Genomic DNA, 19,897 nt, shown 5'->3' on the forward strand with positions numbered 1-19,897 from the left:
TTTTCTTTTCTTTTCTTTTTTTTTAGTGTTTAGGGGATTTTATACAGTACTTTGGAAAAAATATTAGTTACAAGTCATTTCACCTCTACGTAATTTACATTGTTATCTTTAAATTTTGAAACCTGTTTGAATAGCTACCTAAACAGTTTTGTGATCTGACTTCTGTGGACTCCTCACCATTAAATAACTGAACTAACTACAACCTTAATAGTATGTGCCCTGCTCAATTTGGTTATATGTCATAGTTTTTCTTTCAAAACCATCCCTGACCCAATACCCTTTAGTGGGTCCTGTTTTTCCTTTCTTTCTCCTCCCCTCCCTGCTTCTTTTCTTGCTTTCTTCCTTCCTCCATTCCACTGTTAAACTTTGTTCAACTTGCTAGAGATTCTTTCAGTGTGATTATTTGCAGTTGATTTCTCTTACCTTGGGCTTTTAGGATCATCAGAAAGTTTTTTTCCCTCTCTACTGTCTTTGCACAGCTATTAATCTTGTATGGATATTGATTTTTAAATTGACTTTTCCCCACCAAACACCGTTTATGTAACACGCTCAGGATAACTTGCCACCTACATTTGTTAAATGTGTGGTTTCTGGATTTTGTTTGTTTGGCTAGGCATTTTTTTAAGAGGCATTCTGGGATATATTAAAAACTTTGTCCCAACCATTTAATTTTACTAACTGAAAGTCTAACAATATAATTTAATACAAGTAACTCTCATACAGATGATATTTTTAAACTGGTTACTTCAGCAGGGGGAGAGCATGGGTTAAATGGGATGGACTGTAAGTTATTGTTGAGATTTTCACTTTTATGTTGACATCTGATGTATTTTTTGTGTCTAATAAATTACTTTATTAGACATAAAAATACATAATCATAAATAGATTGATGGAATTGTGCTTAGATCCAATGTTGACACCTAATATTATTTTGTGTACTCAAAGTTTTAAAAACAATTATTTAAAATGAAGAAAAACATTTATTTTTATAAAATGCATTATATGGCCAGTATTAATATGTTCTAGGATTCAGGGCTAAGTAGTGAACAAGTAAATGTTTCTGTATCTATGAAACTTAAATTTGGTGAAACAGAGATAGACAACTAGCAAATCATATATTTGATCCAATAAAATATCATATCCAATAAAATATCATATATTTATGTACATTATTGACAAATATTGAGGAAAACTAAAGTTGTGTATGGAAACAAACATGACATAGTTGATGGTTGGAGAGTGTGTTAGAATATTTTCTAAGTTGGTTCGACTTGGAGAAAATGAAATTTAAGCAGAGAATTTTATGGAATCACAAAATTACCATGTACAAATCTGGGGAAAGACCATTGCAGGAGCAGGAACACCAGTACTAAGAGCACAAGGCAGGAAGCAGTCTGGTATTTTAAAAGCACAGCAAGAAATGTGAGGTTTGTAGATGGTAGTGAGTAACCAACTGGGAAAGTGGTTGGAAGGTTAAAAGGATTAGGCTGTTTCCTAATGGCAAATAGATCATGTAAGGACATATAATCTATTTGGATTTAATCTCAAAGATAAATATTTGCATTTTAGTGTGAGGTGGAAACAAACCACTAAGCAAAGGAGTGACAGATCTGGTTTTTATTTTAAAAACATTGCTTATAATAATAATAGAATGTTTAGGGAATCAATGCATTAATTTAATCACGAGTTGTGAATTGGAAGTTGTTAGCAGGAGAGGTAGTGATTAATGGTAGTATTGATAAATCTGTTTAAGGTGGCATCCTTAGCTCTTACTGACTGAATATGTTAATAGAAGAATAAATGGATAAAACAATAACTTTACAGTTTTAGGCTTGAACAAATGAGTTAACAGGAGTGTGGTACTCATCTAGGAAAGATAGTACAGGAAACGTTTAAAAGGATCAATAGTTTAGCTTGGGATTTATGCAAAAGAAACCAGTGTACAGAACATTTCAAGTCAGAAGTAGCCTAGGGAGCAAGATAAAAAGCAAGGTCTGAGAAATTAGTTCTGAGACACTCTTAACATTTACAAGTTGCAAAGAGGAGACAAGGATGGAGAAGGAGAGACAGCTCAAAGAGACAGAAGTGGGACAAATTTCTGTCCCTGTGGCAGAGAATAAAAGCATTTGAAAGAGGATGACGTGAACAACTATTTCCAGATTCAGATTCTCTATGATTTACAATTATATTCTTTTAAAAATGTGTTTACACATATCCCACAGCTGTTCTCTTTTTCTTATTTATGTTTGATTTGTGTTTGTTTCTTGTTCTCAGTGAACAATAATTTTCTCCTTTGCTTTCGTCATCATTTAATTAGATGATTATAATAACACTTTAGTTGGACATTATGCTGTTAAATAGCCAGTAAATGGCTTATATATATTTTTTGGAATCAGGGCTTTGTAAATTGTTATTTATATGCACATTTGAATCATGTGTGTGTGTGTGTGTGTGTGTGTGTGTGTATGGATGTGAGGACTACAGTGAAAAAAACATAAAGATATCATTTGAAATAATGCCATTCACACAAAGGCATCACTAGGAGTTCAGCTTAGAATAAATATACAGAATGGGTGGTGGGAACAATATATTGATCTTTATTTAGTCTTTCTGTATAAAAAATCAATTTTATATTTTGATATATCTTCAGATAATATGATAGCATGTAATCAAGGAGATAAATAAGCCTCAGTTTTATTCCTGAAATGTTTGATAATCTTATATTTGATACTTCTGAAAACATTGGAGATACAGCCTGAACCACTTGGAAAAGACTGAGTTATCATTATACTTAGAGGTGTTTTCTTTCTGTTAATATAAATTTATTTGGTGCTTAATTAGTGCTTTATGTTGAGTGAATCACAGATGAAGCATATTTTATGACCTAAATGAGAGCTATTATATGCCTAGAAGTAGCTGAATTACTGCAGAAGTCACACAATTAAGTATTTTAGAAATATTTTCCATGACTATTTGGGACAAAGCAGAAAATCTAGTTTAGACTTTAAATTGATAACTAAGAGGATAAAAGACCACATGATAACTTTTAGCTCCAATAATGACACTAATTGAGACACTCAAACATGAACCAACAAACTATTTCTGGTGTCTAGGATATTAAAGCATTTAATGTTTATTTTTATCATGTTGTTGTTTTGAGTTCTCAAATCCAGCACATTGGGGGTTTCATTACTTCTCAGAAAATAGATTCACAATTATGATGCTTCATCCTATATATAATTTAATTAATGTTTTAAATATAAAATATATTTAAACATAAAACATATTACTTATTGTATGTTTTAAACAAATATTTTACTGGTAGCAGAAAAGAATAAAAGAGATGAGGTTATGCCCCAAACAATACATATCAACTTAAAATGTTTTGTGGTGTCTAGTTTCTATGACATAATTGCCTCATTTTTCTTCAATGAAATATTATTTGTAATTTATTTTTATTTTTAGCCAATATTAAGTGATTTTATTTAATGACATAGGATGCAGAGTAATCTATGAAAAAAATTGGCAGCATATAGTGACTCAAACAAGTAGACTTGGACTTGCCTTCCATGAGAGGACAGGGATGTAAATGGGCTCGGTTCCACAATGGCTGTAGCTTTTCAAGGTCATTTTGCCAATATTATATTCTTACTAGCAATTTATAAAGTTCTAGTTGCTGTGATCTTTATTTTTATTATCTCACAGGAAATGAGGAGTTAATGTCAATCATTATATTAACATTTTAGTAAAATCAAATTTAAAAAATAAGTAAAATGTGGGATTCATGATGATCACAGGATGGGTGGAAGTTATATTCATCCCAGAACCAAACAGGAATTACAAGTAAAATGTAAAACAATCAGTCTGAATAACCGACTGAAGACTAGCTGAACTGAAGTTTTATAACCAAAGATTTAAAGAAGCAGCCACATAAAGACTGTTAGAAGGGGCAGAGACACAAGAAGGGCTGGCCCCTCTCCCACAGGCAGCAGCTAAGATTCTGGAGGGATATCTTAGCTGCAAAGTTTCCTGCTGAGGACTGTGGGGACTTACCTCATACTGGGCTCCCCAGCCCAGAGCAACAGAGCCAGGGAGAAGCAAACATAAAACATCTGTCCACCAGAGAGAGATGGGGGTCTGCTTGAGACACAGGTGTGCTTTGAAGGGACAATACACAAAATCTCATTGGCAGGCATTCACCCTAGGCTCCCGAGGAGATAGTGCAGAGTGGACTAGAGGACAGACTAGGGTTTGTGGCTCTGGGGAGAGGCTGAAGGGATAGCCACCAGGGTCCCCATGGTAAGTTCTACTCCCACAACACAAATACCACTTTTAGGAGGCGCACTTCCCTCCTAATGGTTTCAGTCTGGGGGAAAGCAATAGGCCCACCCCCCAGACTCCCTGTTGCCCCCACTCTGTGGAGCTCGTACCCTGGTAGAGGAGTCAAGTGTATTTGCTGTGAGTTTAGAATTCCAGGCTGACTCTGGAGGTATCCGTGACTCAGTTGTGTGGCTCTGGGGTGGGGTTCACTCACCCCACCTTCTCATAAACCTAAGTATGGACTCCCCCTAACAGGGAATCCCAGTGTCCTGTCTTCTCCAGGTCAAAGCAGGTCATCCTTACTGTCCTTTAAAACTATGAATAAACCACAGAACTAGGCAATAGAGCCTTATGAACTCTGCATTTTGGATTACTCATACCTAACTTTAATAAAATTTAAAAACAGAATCAGTGGCATGTCAGGAACAAAGGCAGTTTTGACACATCTCATATGTTAAAATATATAGAAAAGTGAACAAAGTGGGCAGAAAGAAATCAGTAAAAGTAAGAATTTGAAAATGCTGGCTATATATATATATAAGATGAGAATTCAAGCCAATTCTCATTAAATTTTAAAGGGCAAAATGAATTGAACAAGCTGAAGTATTTGGGGAGCATCCAAGGAGCTGACATCAAAGCTCTGCAATGGTTTCCAAGGATGTTTAATTAATTGCATGTGTGTTAAATTTTTCTATGTCCTGTGTATTTTCAGGTTTTACAAATGATTGCAAAAGTCTTTAAGTTGGACAGGAAACAGTAAAATCTATGAGCAGACACTATATCTTATGTGTTCAGACATTGGATGAAAGGGTTTGTATATGTTTTCTCATGTAAGCATCATGGCAATCATTCCATTCTCATCATGAGAAAAGTGAGTTTTATATTGTAACTTCAATAGAGAATATTCAATCAGAATTGGGGTGAGCCATAATGTGAACTACTTTACTGAGATAATTCTGAAATCAGAAGGTAAATTGAAACTACTTTAACTTGTTTTTTTGTTTGTTTGCAGGTCAGATAACCAACAACCTTAATCCACTCTGAAGACATAGGCTCTCTCTTTACCATTTTATTGACATATATGTAAGAACAAGAGAAGTTAGTATAGGTGTACAGCTCACTGCAAATTCATAAAATGAGTAGTGTACCTCACATCTTGATCAAGAAACCAAACATTTCCAGGAATATGGAAGTTCCTCTCATGTTCTTTTATCATACATAACCCCCTCAAAAATAGCCACTAATCTGATTTATAATACCCTGGAATACTTGATAAATAAATGAGTGAATATAGCATAAACTCTTCTTTCTGTCTTACTGCATTTGATAACATATTTTTGAAATTCAACCATATTATTGTGTGTTAAATTATAGATTATTCTTTCCTGTTTTATGCTATTCTGTGTGTGAATACACTTTACATAATTTATCCATTATGAGGTTGGATAGACATTTAATTTTTAGATAGTTTGTGTTTGGTGCCAATCAACAATAGTGCTATTCTGGAAATCCATGTTTTTGGTGAACACATGTATAATTTTATGTTATATATACCCTGAGAAATAGAATTGCTGGGTCAAGCTTATGCTTACATTAAGCTTTAGTCAACCCTGTTACAGAATTTTCCAAATGATTTTGCTAACACCACACTCCTAATTTAGGAGAGTTCCAGGTACTCTGCATCCTCACCAACACATGTGGTATTTTTTTCTTCCATTTTAATTTTCTTCCATTCTAGTGGGTGTATACTAGTATCTCATATTTATTGATATATCAGATGTTTCTTCTCTGAAATATCCTGATCTAGTCTTTCACATTTATTGTACTGTTTGTTTAAAGAAGTTTTTGACTTTCATATTCATATAGTGTGATATTTCAGGTATATTAAACATATTTACATCTAGCCATATGTGGTTTGATTTAACTTATTTATATTTTCTTAAGAGTTCTATCTATATTTCTGGGGTATATTGTTCTCTAATCTCATGTTCTTATAGTGTTCTTCACTAGTTTTGAAACTGAGGTTATGATTTCCTCATAAAAAAGAAAATATTTTCTCCAGTTTTAAAAGCTATTAGAGTTTTAAAACTTCAATATTAGTGTTATTTACCCTATAGATTTTTTTAAAGGATTCACTAATAAAGCTATTTGAATCTGGAAATTTCTCTGTGCCAAAGATTTGAAATAACAGTTTCAATTTATCTAATAAACATACAACTAGTAAGATTTTTTACTGTTTCTGTACCTGTATTTTTCTGAAAACTTATTCTTTTTTATCTCAATTATCACATGCATTAGCATAAAGTTCTTTTTAATATCCCTTTATCTTATTCATGTCTGTAGGATCTGTAGTGGGCTCTCCATTACAGTCTTGTTACTAATAATTTGTATATTTTTTATATTTTTATTTAATTATTTTTGAAGAGAAGAAGAAAGGGAGAAAGAGAGGGAGAGAAATATGAATGTGAGAGAGGAAAGATGACTGGCTGTCTCTCAGACCTACAGCTCAGGTGTGTGCCCAGACCATGAATCAAATGGACATCTTTTCACTTTGCAGAATGACACTCAACCGAGTCACATCAGTCAGGGCACAATCTGTATATTTTGAATTTTATTTTTCTAAATCTTGCTAAGTATTTGATTTTTTATTATTTTTCCATTAAATGTCTCTTTTCTATTTTATTTATATTTTATATTGTATTATTAATTTATGTCTACATTTATTAGGTTTTAATTTCTACCTCAGTTTCTATGTGTCATGAGTGTGGGGGGGATTGCAGGTGTGCAAGAATTTCTCCTGTTACATTCTTAAGAATTGTATAGCTAGTTTATAGACTTTGTGAATGTTTAGCTTTATGAGATAATGACAGATTGCTTTTTAAAGAAGATATTTTAATTTACACACATGCACTCAAGTAATATATGAGATGATTATATCTACAGTCTCTCTAACAGCTTGCATTGTCAAACTTTAAAAATTTTTACTGATAAAATGATGCACAATTAAATATGTTTAAAGTAATGTTTAAAATGATAGTTTGTTATGAACTTCATTTGAGATGCCCAAAGTGATTATAATATTTTTCAACTTAACTAGTGCTTTTACTTCTTTTTTTCATCAAGGATTTAAAAATATATATCATGAAACCAGTCTCAGGCATGATCCTTCAGTATTCTTTATATTAAAATGTGTTGTAGCCCTGGCTGGTGTGGCTCAGTGGATTGAGTGCAGGCCTGTGGACCAATGGATTGCTGTTTCAATTACCAGTCAAGGCACATACCTGGATTGTGGGTGGGGTCCCCAGTAGTGGGTGAGCAAGAGGCAACCACACATTGATTTATCTCTCTCTCTCTCCCACTCTTCCCCTCTGTCTAAAAATAAATAAATAAATAAAATCTTTAAAAATGTGTTATAAAAAATCACTCTCTTGAGCTGGGTTTGAGATTTCATATTATTACATGAGTCAAGTGGGCAGCATAGAGTAAATGATGTCACAAGAAGTTTTCAAGTAATGTCAGTTGCCACCCGTACTATATTTTTCTAGTTCTTTGTTTGTTCAAGAGCAATAAGGAAGGAACTTGGCTGATTACAGTGTTTTAATAACTTGTCTAAGGTCACACAATTAGTGTGAGACAGACAGATTTATTCTCAATAATGTCTAACATCATGTTTCTGTAGAATCTGACAATGAAATTCTTATCTTGACTTTTTTAATAATACCATAGAGGTACAAATACCTCTAGGATTTTCTTTTTTGCTGTTTGAGAAAACTGGTTTTCACCATTTGTTAAAATGATATCATGAACACTCAGAATCCTTATTCTTTGTAAATCTGCATTAGTATAATAGCTTGAGAGTTTAAGGGTCTTTTCCCCTCTGCTTTTCCAGTAATAGATCAATAGTTCCTTAGAGGAATTGTGAAACATAGTGTTTTATAAATAGCACATTAATTTGCTGCTCAGTTTAATTTTTTTTCTCATAGTCTTGGTCTAACATATTATGAATGGAGTAAACTTGATTATTTTAATATTAAGGATATGTTATAATAGGAATAATTTGAGGACATGAAGTCTCATTCATGTGTCATTTATTTCAGAAATCATAGATGATTTTCAAATATGCAATAAAATGATTATAGAGAACATTAAAATGTAAACAAAGTATAAAATTGGTTTAACAAAGATAATTTAATAAATGACATTCTGTTTTTATTCAAGATGGAAGTGCTTAAATATTTTAAAACATGGGTCATTACACATTTTGTGTCTTTGTCTTTTAAAATTCTTCCTCCTCTACTTTGACAATGCAAGAATTATGTGATGCTGAGTATGGTACTTCATATGTAAATTTTGATTTAAAGTCTTTTTGTTCAGGATCAAAATTGTAGAAGTTCATTTTTGCCAAATGTATTTGTGGATATATTAAGTTTATAAAGAATTTGTAGGCTTTATGTAAAAAACACATAAATATGATAAAATATTTCTGGGAAATTTGGATAAAATAATGCCATAGCTATTTAATGCAGCTCTTTATTGTTAGAATTACCAGAAGTTTTGTGAAGCTGATATACATGCTAACCCTTGAAAAATAGAATATAAATTGTAACAATTTTATTTCATTAAAGTACTTGACCATGTAACCTAACATGGTATCTGTTTCTCCTGGAACACCTTTTGGGAAGTTATATACTGTATATAATAGGCAACCTAAATAAGAAAATAATTTTGAAGTCATAAGTCACATTGCTATTTAATATACCAATGATCTGAAATTTGAGGTTTGCATTTAGATTCCATCTGGTTTGTATTATTCTTTGCTGGATATATATTTTAAGTTCTGTTTTATGTGGTTTTAACCTATATCCCCTTCTTAAGTTTCTTAGTAAATTTTTGTGTTCTATTAAAATAACAGGCTGTGTATACTGTTGATGATGCCTAATGTTAGTCTTGCTTGTTTTTCTGAGACCAGAGACATTTATGAAAGGAGGTATAGAAAAATATGATTGATAAAGTACTTTTTTGGGTTACATGTCTGCTACTTTAATGTTTGTGTTTGTAGAATAAAATTTTTATTTTAGAACATTTTTAGATACACACAAAAATTTAAAGATAGTACAGAGATTTATTATTAATCTTTTATGTCTATGGTACATTTGTTAAAATTGATAAGCCAATATGCATACATTATTTTAACTAAAGTCCATACTCCACTCAGAAATTTTTAGTTTTTTTAAAAGATTTTATTTATTTATTTTTAGAGAGAGAAGGGAGGGAGACAGTGAGAGAGAGAGAAACATCAATGTGCGGTTGCTGGGGGTCATGGCCTGCAACCCAGGCATGCACCCTGACTGGGAATTGAACCTGTGACACTTTTGTTCACAGCCCAAGCTCAATCCACTGAGCTACGCCAGCCAGGGCTTAGAAATTTTTAGTTTTGAGTTAATGTCCTTTATCAGTTTCAGGATCTTATTAATATATACACATATATTATTCATGTCTTAGCACCTTAGCATCTTTTACCTGTGACATTTTCTAACTTTCCTTGTTTTAGATGACCTTGCCAGTTTTGAGGAGTATTGTCCTCAAATTACCAGGAATTTTATCAAATGTCCTCAATTGGAATTTGTCTTATATTTTCATCATGATTAGACAGGAGTTAAAAGGTCATTTCTTCACCTAAGTAAGTCTACATACTATCAAAATGACTTATCAGTGTTGTGACCTTGATCACTTGACTGCCGCAGTGCTTGTCACGTGTCTCTACTGTAGAGTCACTCTTCTTAAACCCATTTCGTACTGTAGTCTTTGTATGGAAGTCATCACAAATAGCTCATACTTAGAGTGTGAGGAGTTATATTCCTCTTCATTGAGGGCAGACTATCTGCATAAACTCTTTGAAATTCTGCTTAGGATATTTGTCTCTTCTCCCTTTACTATTTTTATTTCCTTATTTATGATATGTACTTGTAGATATTTATTTTATACTTTGGGTTATAATCCAGCATTATACTATTCATTTTCTCAAGTTGTTGGCCATTGGGCACTCTTCCATTGACTCTCCATGCCTCTGCCTCTCTGACACATTGCCAACATTGTGTTTCTTTTCTTTACAGTTTTGTTAAAACACTGTTTACATTTTGTCACTACAAGATACTCTAGACTCATCTTCGATATATCCCACCCCAGGCACAGATTTAGCCATTTCTCCACGAAGCTTTGTTCTTTTTATTTGAGACTTGACTAGAAAGCAAGATCAGGGTGGTAGGTGCACTTGTTGTCACCAAGACCTCTGTGTCTCTAAGCCGTCCAAGCTGTCTGAGAGGAGAAATATGTGCGTGCATACTAACCATGGCATGTATGCATATTTATAAATATTTCTGTAGTACCTATATTAAACTAAATATAATTTAATACTGATGTCTCCATCTATAATCCATTATGACATGAATCATTTCAGTCTCTGTTTCAGCAGCAGAAGATATTTTCTATTGAAGGATTTGGGCCTAGTAGTGGAATACCCTATCAGATCTCTTTTGGGCTATAGAAATAAACTGAGCACTCTGAACTCAGATCTTAATGATCAGTAGGCTTCCATTTACTCTCTATTATAACCTTACTTTGAAATGTTAGGTTTAAGTAGGAATAGTAAAAATTTTTCTTTGATTTCTATATTTTTATTTGATAAGTATTTCTAATTTTCTCTTCATTTTAAAATCTCTTTTTATTTATGTTTTGTATGTGAATTTTGAAGATGCTTTAAATACATGAATAAGGAAATAAAATAGTGGTATAATTGATGTATGCTTGAAAAAAATGAGCATAAACTGATGAGAACATAGTGTTGGAATGGTGTGAAATGGACTGCTACCAAATGAAATTGATATAGGGAAGAGGAAGAGCCACCCTGAATCCTGGAGAGTAAGTGAAGCATGATGGGAGTTGATGGAAGGTAATGGAGAAAAAAAGGACATTAGCCAAACATTACCAAGGTGATTACCACACTCTGGTGCAAAATCATTTAGTGAAAAACTTTTCCCATCTATTTCAATTTTCCATGCAATTGGTCATCAGACAGCTGCAGTATAGCTTCCCAAGTTTCTTACCAAACAGAGTTTTCTAAGTGATTTCAAAAGCTTATTAGTAAGGGTCAGAGAATGAGATTAGAATTGCTCTGCTATTAATTCGGAGAATAAGGGTCAAACATGCATAACCTCAACTTAAAATGGGTTTAGTGTTGTCCCTGTGCCCATCTTAGTGTTTATGTCCAGTATTGGGATTATATCTGAAGTGCTCTGGGTAAATAGTTTTGGATGAAGTCCTGCAATTTTCAGTTAAAACAGAAATATTTACAGGATATTCTCAATTTTGTAAACATCAATGAGATAAATTGTGAAAGCTGCTTTTAAGCAAGAACAACTGATGGATTGTTTTTGCAGAAGAGGAGCTGGCTTTACCTTTGACATATCTTCAGTGAAGTGTGAAGCTATATAGGGAGTTTGTACACTAAAGTCATAGACAATAACTGTGCATCATTACCTCTAAAATGGGCCACATACAATGAATAATTACTTAGGCTATAAATGTTGTCACTCACTACTTGGTACATGGCTGGATCAAATGATACTTCAAAAGGATGATTTCAAACAAATATTGATAAACACCATTCTTATTTTACAAGATTTTGGCCAAAACACTTATATGTAAATTTGAATATTCTGTCTCATTTGTATATATTTCTCTATATAGAAGTTAAACCCAAAGGAAGTGAAGAAAGTGTTCAATATGAATTAATTTTAGAGACTTAAAAGTGATGGCTAAATTTGTCACAAGCGGTGATAAAAGGTGTTGTCCCTTCCTCATTCCCTTGAAACTGTATGGACTGTAGCATACGTCAGCTTGTTAATATGGAAAATCATTTTTTTGAATAGACTAAACCATTTATTCAAATAGTCTGAGGATGTTCTTTATCCATTACAAAAAGAATGAAATATAGGGTGTAGTATTTTTCTCCCATTTAAAAAATCATTTACATATAGCACCCTTCTATGAACTTTATTTTTATCATTGACACTATTACAGATGTTCTCATTTCCCCACCCCTGTTTCCTACCTCCATAACCACCCTTGCCCCACCTTCCCTCTGGCCATCACCACACTATTGCCTGCATCTCCGGGTTATGCATATAAGTACTTTGGCTAGTCCCTTTACCTTTTTGCATCTAGTCCTCCACCCTTTCCCCTCTTACAGCTGTCAATCTCTTCCATGTGTCCATGCCTCTGTTTCTATTTTGTTTGTCAGGATTTGTGTTCGTTTCTTTGTTTGTTTATTATATTTCACATTTAGTGATATCATATGGTATTTGTCTTTACCTGACTGGCTTATGTTACCAGGTTCATCCATGCTGTTGCAAAAGGTAAGATGTCCTTTTTTATGACTGCGGATTATTCCATTGTGTAAAATACCACACTTTCTTATTCATTCATCTACTGATGGCACTTGGGCTGTTTCAGATCTTGGTTATTGTAAATAATACTGCTATGAACATAGGGGTGAATATATTCTTTTAAATTGGTGTTTGGGATTCTTAGGATATATTCCCAGAAGTGAGATCACTGGGTAAAAAGGAATTTCCATATTTAATTTTTTGAGGAAACTCCATATTGTTTTTCACAGTGGATTCCCCAGTCTGTATTCCCAACCATCAATGCACTAGGGCTCCCTTTTCTCTACTTCCTTACCCAAACTTATTATTTGTTGATTTATTAATGGTAGCCATTGTGACAGGTATGAGGTGATATCTTATTGTAATTTTAACTTACAGCTCTCTCATAATTATTGATGTACCCAAAGCAACCTATAGATTCAACACAACTTCTATTAAAATATCAAGAGCATATGTCATGTATCTGAAAAAATGCCCCCCAAATTTATATGGGACTAAGAAAGGACTCTGAATAGCTTCAACAGTCTTGATAAAAAATTAAGTTGGAGGTATCACAATATATGATATCAAACTACACTACAAGGCCATTGTAATCAAAACAGCCTGGTACTGGCATAACAACAGGCTATAGATCAATGGAACAGTTTAGAGAGCTCATAAATAAACCTGCATCTTTATAGTCAATTAATATTTGACAAAGAAAGCAAGAGCATACAATGGGGTAAAAACAGTCTTTTCAATAAATGATGTTGGGAAAATCATGGCTATAATAAAATAATGGTTGTCCTAAGTCATAAAGTAATCATGACTTATCTGTTCCAGGCCACATGTTTTCAAAGCCAGCAATGCTCACAACTGGCTTTTTGCATTTACCCAGTAATTTTTCTGTTACACCTCTAATGCCCTGTCTTACACTAACACCTGGCGCCCCATGCCTCAATGAATTGCATCATTGTTAACTCAGTTTTCCCATTGTTTTTATTGTTATTTCTGTATTCTAAACCACTGTAATTTTTGGTTTAGTTTACACAAAAGACTTTCTAGTTCTTCTACCTGATTCCTCACTTGACCTCCACTTCCACCTTGGGCAGCAAATATACATTAAACTGTATGCTGGATAATAAATATTATTCTTTTGCTTAGAAAATTTCACTTGTTCTTTGTCAGAATAACACTCAAATTCCTAAATGCAAATTTCTTTCATCATAGAAAACTGGCCCTTTTTTATTTCCATATATCATTTTCTTTTTTTCTTTCATTCACTTTCCAACCACAGTGACTTACTTGCTCTTCTTGGATCATTTTTTTTTTCACCTTAAAGCTTTTGTGATGTTCTTTTTCTGCGATAGTCTTACATCATGTGTGACCCACTCACCACTTTTTAAAATTTTCTGCTCAAATGTCAAGAGATGCATTTTATGTCTTCTTGCCAAGAGATACTTCTTGAACACTTGAATTTCTCTATCTACTTAACAGTTTTTCAGACTCTCTCATAACATGTCATTATTATGCACCTTGTTTATTTGCTTATTCTTCTTCATTCTCAACCAAATATAAGCTCAATATAATAAGGGATAATATTTACTTTGTAAACTATAAGGTAATGAATGAGTGAAATAAAAAACAATAAAGGGGCATAAAAGATATATCTTGCCAAAACCACATAATAGTTGTCTTGACTGAAGAAACAATAGTCATAGTATTATATGTAAATGAAACTGCCAAAAGGTAATTGCATATTAACGGCACTGACCTTATGTACTTCTTATTAATACTTCTCACTGACCATAGGGAGTATTGGAATTCATCATATTCAGAGTTGCACACATTTGAAATGTAAACTTGCATAAACTATGCTAATAAAATAGCTAATACTATAGTTAGGGAAGCCAAGTCCTTACAAAATAATATGTCAGAGCATTTGGAAAAATGCCTATTATAGTCTTATGAAGACAATTTAATATATTTAACAGGTGAATGACTTTTTGCAACATATTAAAGTACACATATTAAAAGTATCATTTAAATGGTACACAGTTTAAAGGAATGTTTTACTCCTGTTGCTGTTTGTTTTTTAATGACATTAATATTTATTAGCTAATCTAGCCACCCTTTTATTTTTCTCAAGGGATACAAAAATGCTTTAATTTTTTTTGAAATCTGGAAAGAGACAATTAAGAACTGCAGAAAGGAAATACCTTAATTGCTAAGTATAATAAAGGAGGACTATAATATGACAAGTAAAATAGCTTGGTTAAGGATATTCCACAAACTTGATTAAAACTTTCAAGATTAAATCTGTTTTTGTCTCTTTATAAACTATGCATTAAAGAATGAGCTGCTTTTTCTAAGGTATAATTTTATAAAGATTTATATAATTTCATATGAATTCAGTGCCAATTTCAAATATTGGCACTGTGGAGCATGTGGGAAAAATGCTATCTGTATGATACAATTAATAACCTGTCCAGAGATCAGGGATCAGGATGGACGCTAATATTTCAAACCCAAATACTCTATATGAAAGATGGACTGCTCAATATATCTTTCATCTAAGAAGTTTATGAGGTTTTCTTAATATCTTAGCAGTTAGTATAAGATGCTACCATGTAAAATATCTGGCAATGCTTCATTTCAGATATTCAACTCTGGCCTTACAGCACAGTGAGTGTGGCTAGAGAGTGAGGCACAATAATTACATTCACACTCTCAGGAGCCCTTGTGCAAGTGAAAGTAATTACTTCTGTTGTATCTTTGACCTTTTAGCATTTGACTGGTTAGTATTTGACTCTCCAGTAAATGAAGTGGTATGCATCTTGAAACAAACTATAATAACTGGTGTAACAATGCCTTTTTAATCTCAAATTACATAATCTCTCGTGTTCTGCATGTCAAATTACTGATTTTTTTCTAAAACATTGAACTTAATTAGATACACCCTAGTCCATTTTCCAAAGCAACTGACTCAGGGCATTATTATAATTCTGCAACCATAATATCAAATTCCTGGAAACTCATAGTTTATGTATCCAAACAAAACTTTATGTGATAAGGCCTCCCTCACTTTATAAATTTAGTATCCTCTGTTAAAAGAACAATGACATTGACCTCCTAACAGTAGAGTTTACAGTGCATTCTTTTTTTTCCTCTCTTAAAGTATGGCCAGTTTTTACCGCTTTTTTGTACTCTTAGGAATAACAGAATTGGACATTCCCTCAAATATAAGTCCCAGGTCAGGTACCCTTTCTTCACTTCTGCTTTACCACTCTTCTTAACCCAAGGTGCTCTATCAGTCCCCTGGTATTCTGTCCAATGTTGCTATTCTCCATCCTGCCTTAGGATCTATGTACATAGTTCTCTTTTCTGAATACTAGTCCTAGACTAAGCCCTACTGATTTGTGACTTTTTAAAAAAATTACAGCAAGCATTTTTGCAAATAAAATTTTAAAAATGATGAGAAATGAATAGCCTGCAAAAAGAATTAGACTCCAGAGAACAGAAATAATGTCAATTTAAAATACATATTGTAAAGAAAGTTGCTAAGACTGCAAATCATCTTATAGAATAATATGTTATCTTTTGTTTTCTGGCTGAAAAAACCTGTTAACTTATAATGGAATGTGTTATAACTGAATGCTTTATATTTCCTTACTATAACTCCAAATTTTATTAATTAGGTTAGTTATAATAAAAAGTAAATGGTACAAGTAAAATTATCAAGTGCTGTTTAAACATGAAATAAACAGAAGAAAGGAAATTAAATTATGATAATTCAGGAAAAACAAATGTTCTGAAAAGTGGTTTTGTGGTCACTTGTGGAAAGAAAGTTACTTGAAACCTGAATAGACCAAGGGCAGTGCACCAGTGTGAGGACAGCAGGATTCGGTGGTAACTACAGAAATGTACAGAAGATGACACTGGGCGGAATGACACCAAAATGAATTCCTATATGTTGTGTATTGTATTGGATAAGAAGAAATTACTCTCATTTACATTTACACACTCATGTCACATTCATTTTTCACATTATAATAGATTTTAGCACTCTAAGAGAAATATTCCCAGTTTCCAGTTGTGAGAGATTATGTGAAGTTGCCCTCCACCAGGCCATTTAATTTACCAGTCCCTTCTTTTTTTTTCAAGATTTTATTTATTTATTTTTAGAGAGGGGAAGGGAAGGAGAAAGAGTAGGGCAGAAACATCAATGTGTGGTTGCCTCCTGAGCACCCCCTGCTGGAGACCTGGCCTGCAACCTAGGTATGTGCCCTGACTGTGAATTGAACTAGCCATCCTTTGGTTTGCACTCAATCCACTGAGCCACCCCAGCCAGGGCTGCCTGTCCCTTCCATATCTTTACCTTTCCTCTGCTCTGTAATGCATCTTTTGCATGAATCTTTGATCTTTTTGCATGAATGTCATTTTTTAGAAGTGTCTTTTGTTAAGGAAGTGGGTAATGAACTCATTCACTTTTTTGGCCTGAAGCACCTATATTTTACTTCCAATTTTGAATCTTTTATTGCTCATCTAATTCTAGAGAGACATTTTTTTTTTCTGCTTAGTACTTTGAAGGTATTATTACCTTGTCTTTTGACTTATGGATAATGAGAAATCAATTTAGATGTATTTGTCATTGCCTTGTACATAGTCTATCTTGTTCTCTCACTATTTTAAATTTACTTTTATGATTAACAGTTTGTAATTACACTATGATGGCCTGCTTCTCTAAAAATATCTCAAAATGCAATATATCCTCTTAGTTTACTATTTTGCTATGCAGTGGCAGATTCAGTGGTTTCCACTTGGATCTTCCTAACAGCATTGTCCTTATATTGTGTATCTAATGGCAATTAACCATTGCACCAGTTGCTGAATAAGACTGTTTTTAACTATGTATTAAGGAACTTGTGGGAAATAAGAGGGCATGTTCATAAACCATCCAGATCCATTGTGAAATGAATTTAGCTCGAAACTGTATCCATTATCTAACCATAATTTTCCTGCCTGACGTAGATCATCATGGTGTTTAGTGTACCCAGGGAATGGTATAAATGTATAGCCTATCACCAGAAATCCCTGTTTTGTCTGGGATATTTCCCCAACACAGTCATCATGTTAAATGTTACAGATTCCTTTAGGGAAGTTGACTGGGAGAAGTTAAAGCACAAACCTGTTGCAGTGTTGCAATATCCTTCTTAATGGGAATTGCCCTCATACCACTCAAAGGAGTTATGTAGGAACTGACTAGGGTGTGGGAATTCAATGTAGAGTGTTGACTTTAAGTATGATAATTCATGTGAGATCTTCCACAAGATATAGATTTTTTAAAATCTTCACCTGAGGATATGCTTATTGATTTTATAGAGAAAGGAGGAGAGAGTGAGAGAGAGACATCAATGTGAAAAAGAAACATCAATCAGTTGCCTCCTAAACACTCCCTGACTAGGTATATGCCCTGGCCAGGAATTGAACCCTCAAACTTTTAATGCACAGAATGATGCTCCTACCAACTTAGCCACTCAGCCAGGGCTAGATTTTTTTTGTATACGGATTAAGCAGTATTTTACTAGGCAGTCCACTGTCAAAACTGTCAATACATATTATTGAATATCGCAATTTACTCTGTTGTTTATTGTGGTAATTTGCCTATGTTGTCTATAGTTTATAAGTGTTGTCACTTGAAATCTGCAACTCCAGGGCCTCATCATCTCTCTCAGAAAACCAGAAAATTCATTTGGACACTAACATTTACCACCATAACCTTTAGCTTTCATAACAGAGTCACTATAGAATGTCCTACAAATGCTGGAGTGCTCCTCACTGATGTATTGTTTAAAACATCAGTGACAAAAGGCATGTGTTGTGAGCACTCAAATTTGCATCAGTAAAGTGTGGCTTATCCTGTCACACATGGAAAACAATGAAATTCTTAGCCTCTAAAATTTTGAATAAATTATTTTATATTATTGCTTTGTATCTATCTTCATTTAATCTAAGTCACGATTACAAATTCATCTTGATTCAGTGTTGCGATATTTCCTTTCTGTTCTAACACCCTTAGAATACTTTCTCACATATAATCCCCAGGTTTTACCATCCTTCTATAAGGTAAATAGCTCTCAACAGGTAAGTATTAGGTGTTCACATATGGGGAGGCTAACCTCCACCAATGGAGAAGGAAAGGTTGCTTTTGTTAACGAGGGAATTAGGTGTTCTTTGAGAGTTCCAGCTATTTAAAATCATTATAATCATCTATAATACTCTAATTCCAATTTTCATGCTCCTGCTTTCTCTAGAAAAAGGTTCTCATTTTTGAATAGGAGACCCAGAATGCTTTGAATTTAACATGTAATGTAATTCTGCAAACCATAAAATCAAACCTTGTATCTGGTTTTCAGCTCATTGTTCCTATGGTTACAATAGATCACATATTTTACCTAGTAAATAAATTCTGTAGTCTCTTATTGTGTATTTCAATCTTGAGTCTTTCATTTTCCTTCTGTACACTCTACAGGGCAAATAAGACTGGGCCATCAAACTTGTGCTTGTATTCATTATGTCCTCCACAGTATTCCAATGCAAAGCCAGTCTGTCTTTCAAAGTGTTAAGTTAAAGGTGGTTAGTTAAATAATTTGTTTCATAGTTAAAGTTACATTCTTTGAACAACCAGTGTCCCATTTTCTAATGGCAACATGTTTATCATCCTTTCTAATCCCACCCAATTAAGTAAATAATCTCAGAATTATCTTTCATGAAGAGTATCTCTCTCTCTTTTCTCTTTCTCTTCCCTTTTCTTCCTCTCCTCTCCCCTCTGTTCCTTTCTCCCTCTGCCCCTCTCTGTTTCCTTAATTCTCCCTCTCATTTATCTATTATTTAAAGTAAACTGAGGCATATTAACATTCTTAAGATTAATAAAGATATATCTTGTCGTGTTTTAACCAGGACAAGCAGTAAATATTCCTGACAGTACTGAACAGCCCCATGGACACTAAAACCTTCCCCAAAGAAGATGCAAAAGAGACCACCCTCTCTGGGTCCAGAACCACTCCCCAGCAGAACCAAAGGAAAAAAAAAAGACTTAGGCAATTCCCCTGAGACATAGCAACTGTTAGGAGGACCCTGACTGGAAATGGAGC

The sequence above is a fragment of the Phyllostomus discolor genome, chromosome 2 (genome assembly GCF_004126475.2).
Source record: "Phyllostomus discolor isolate MPI-MPIP mPhyDis1 chromosome 2, mPhyDis1.pri.v3, whole genome shotgun sequence".
Lineage (NCBI taxonomy): Eukaryota > Metazoa > Chordata > Mammalia > Chiroptera > Phyllostomidae > Phyllostomus > Phyllostomus discolor.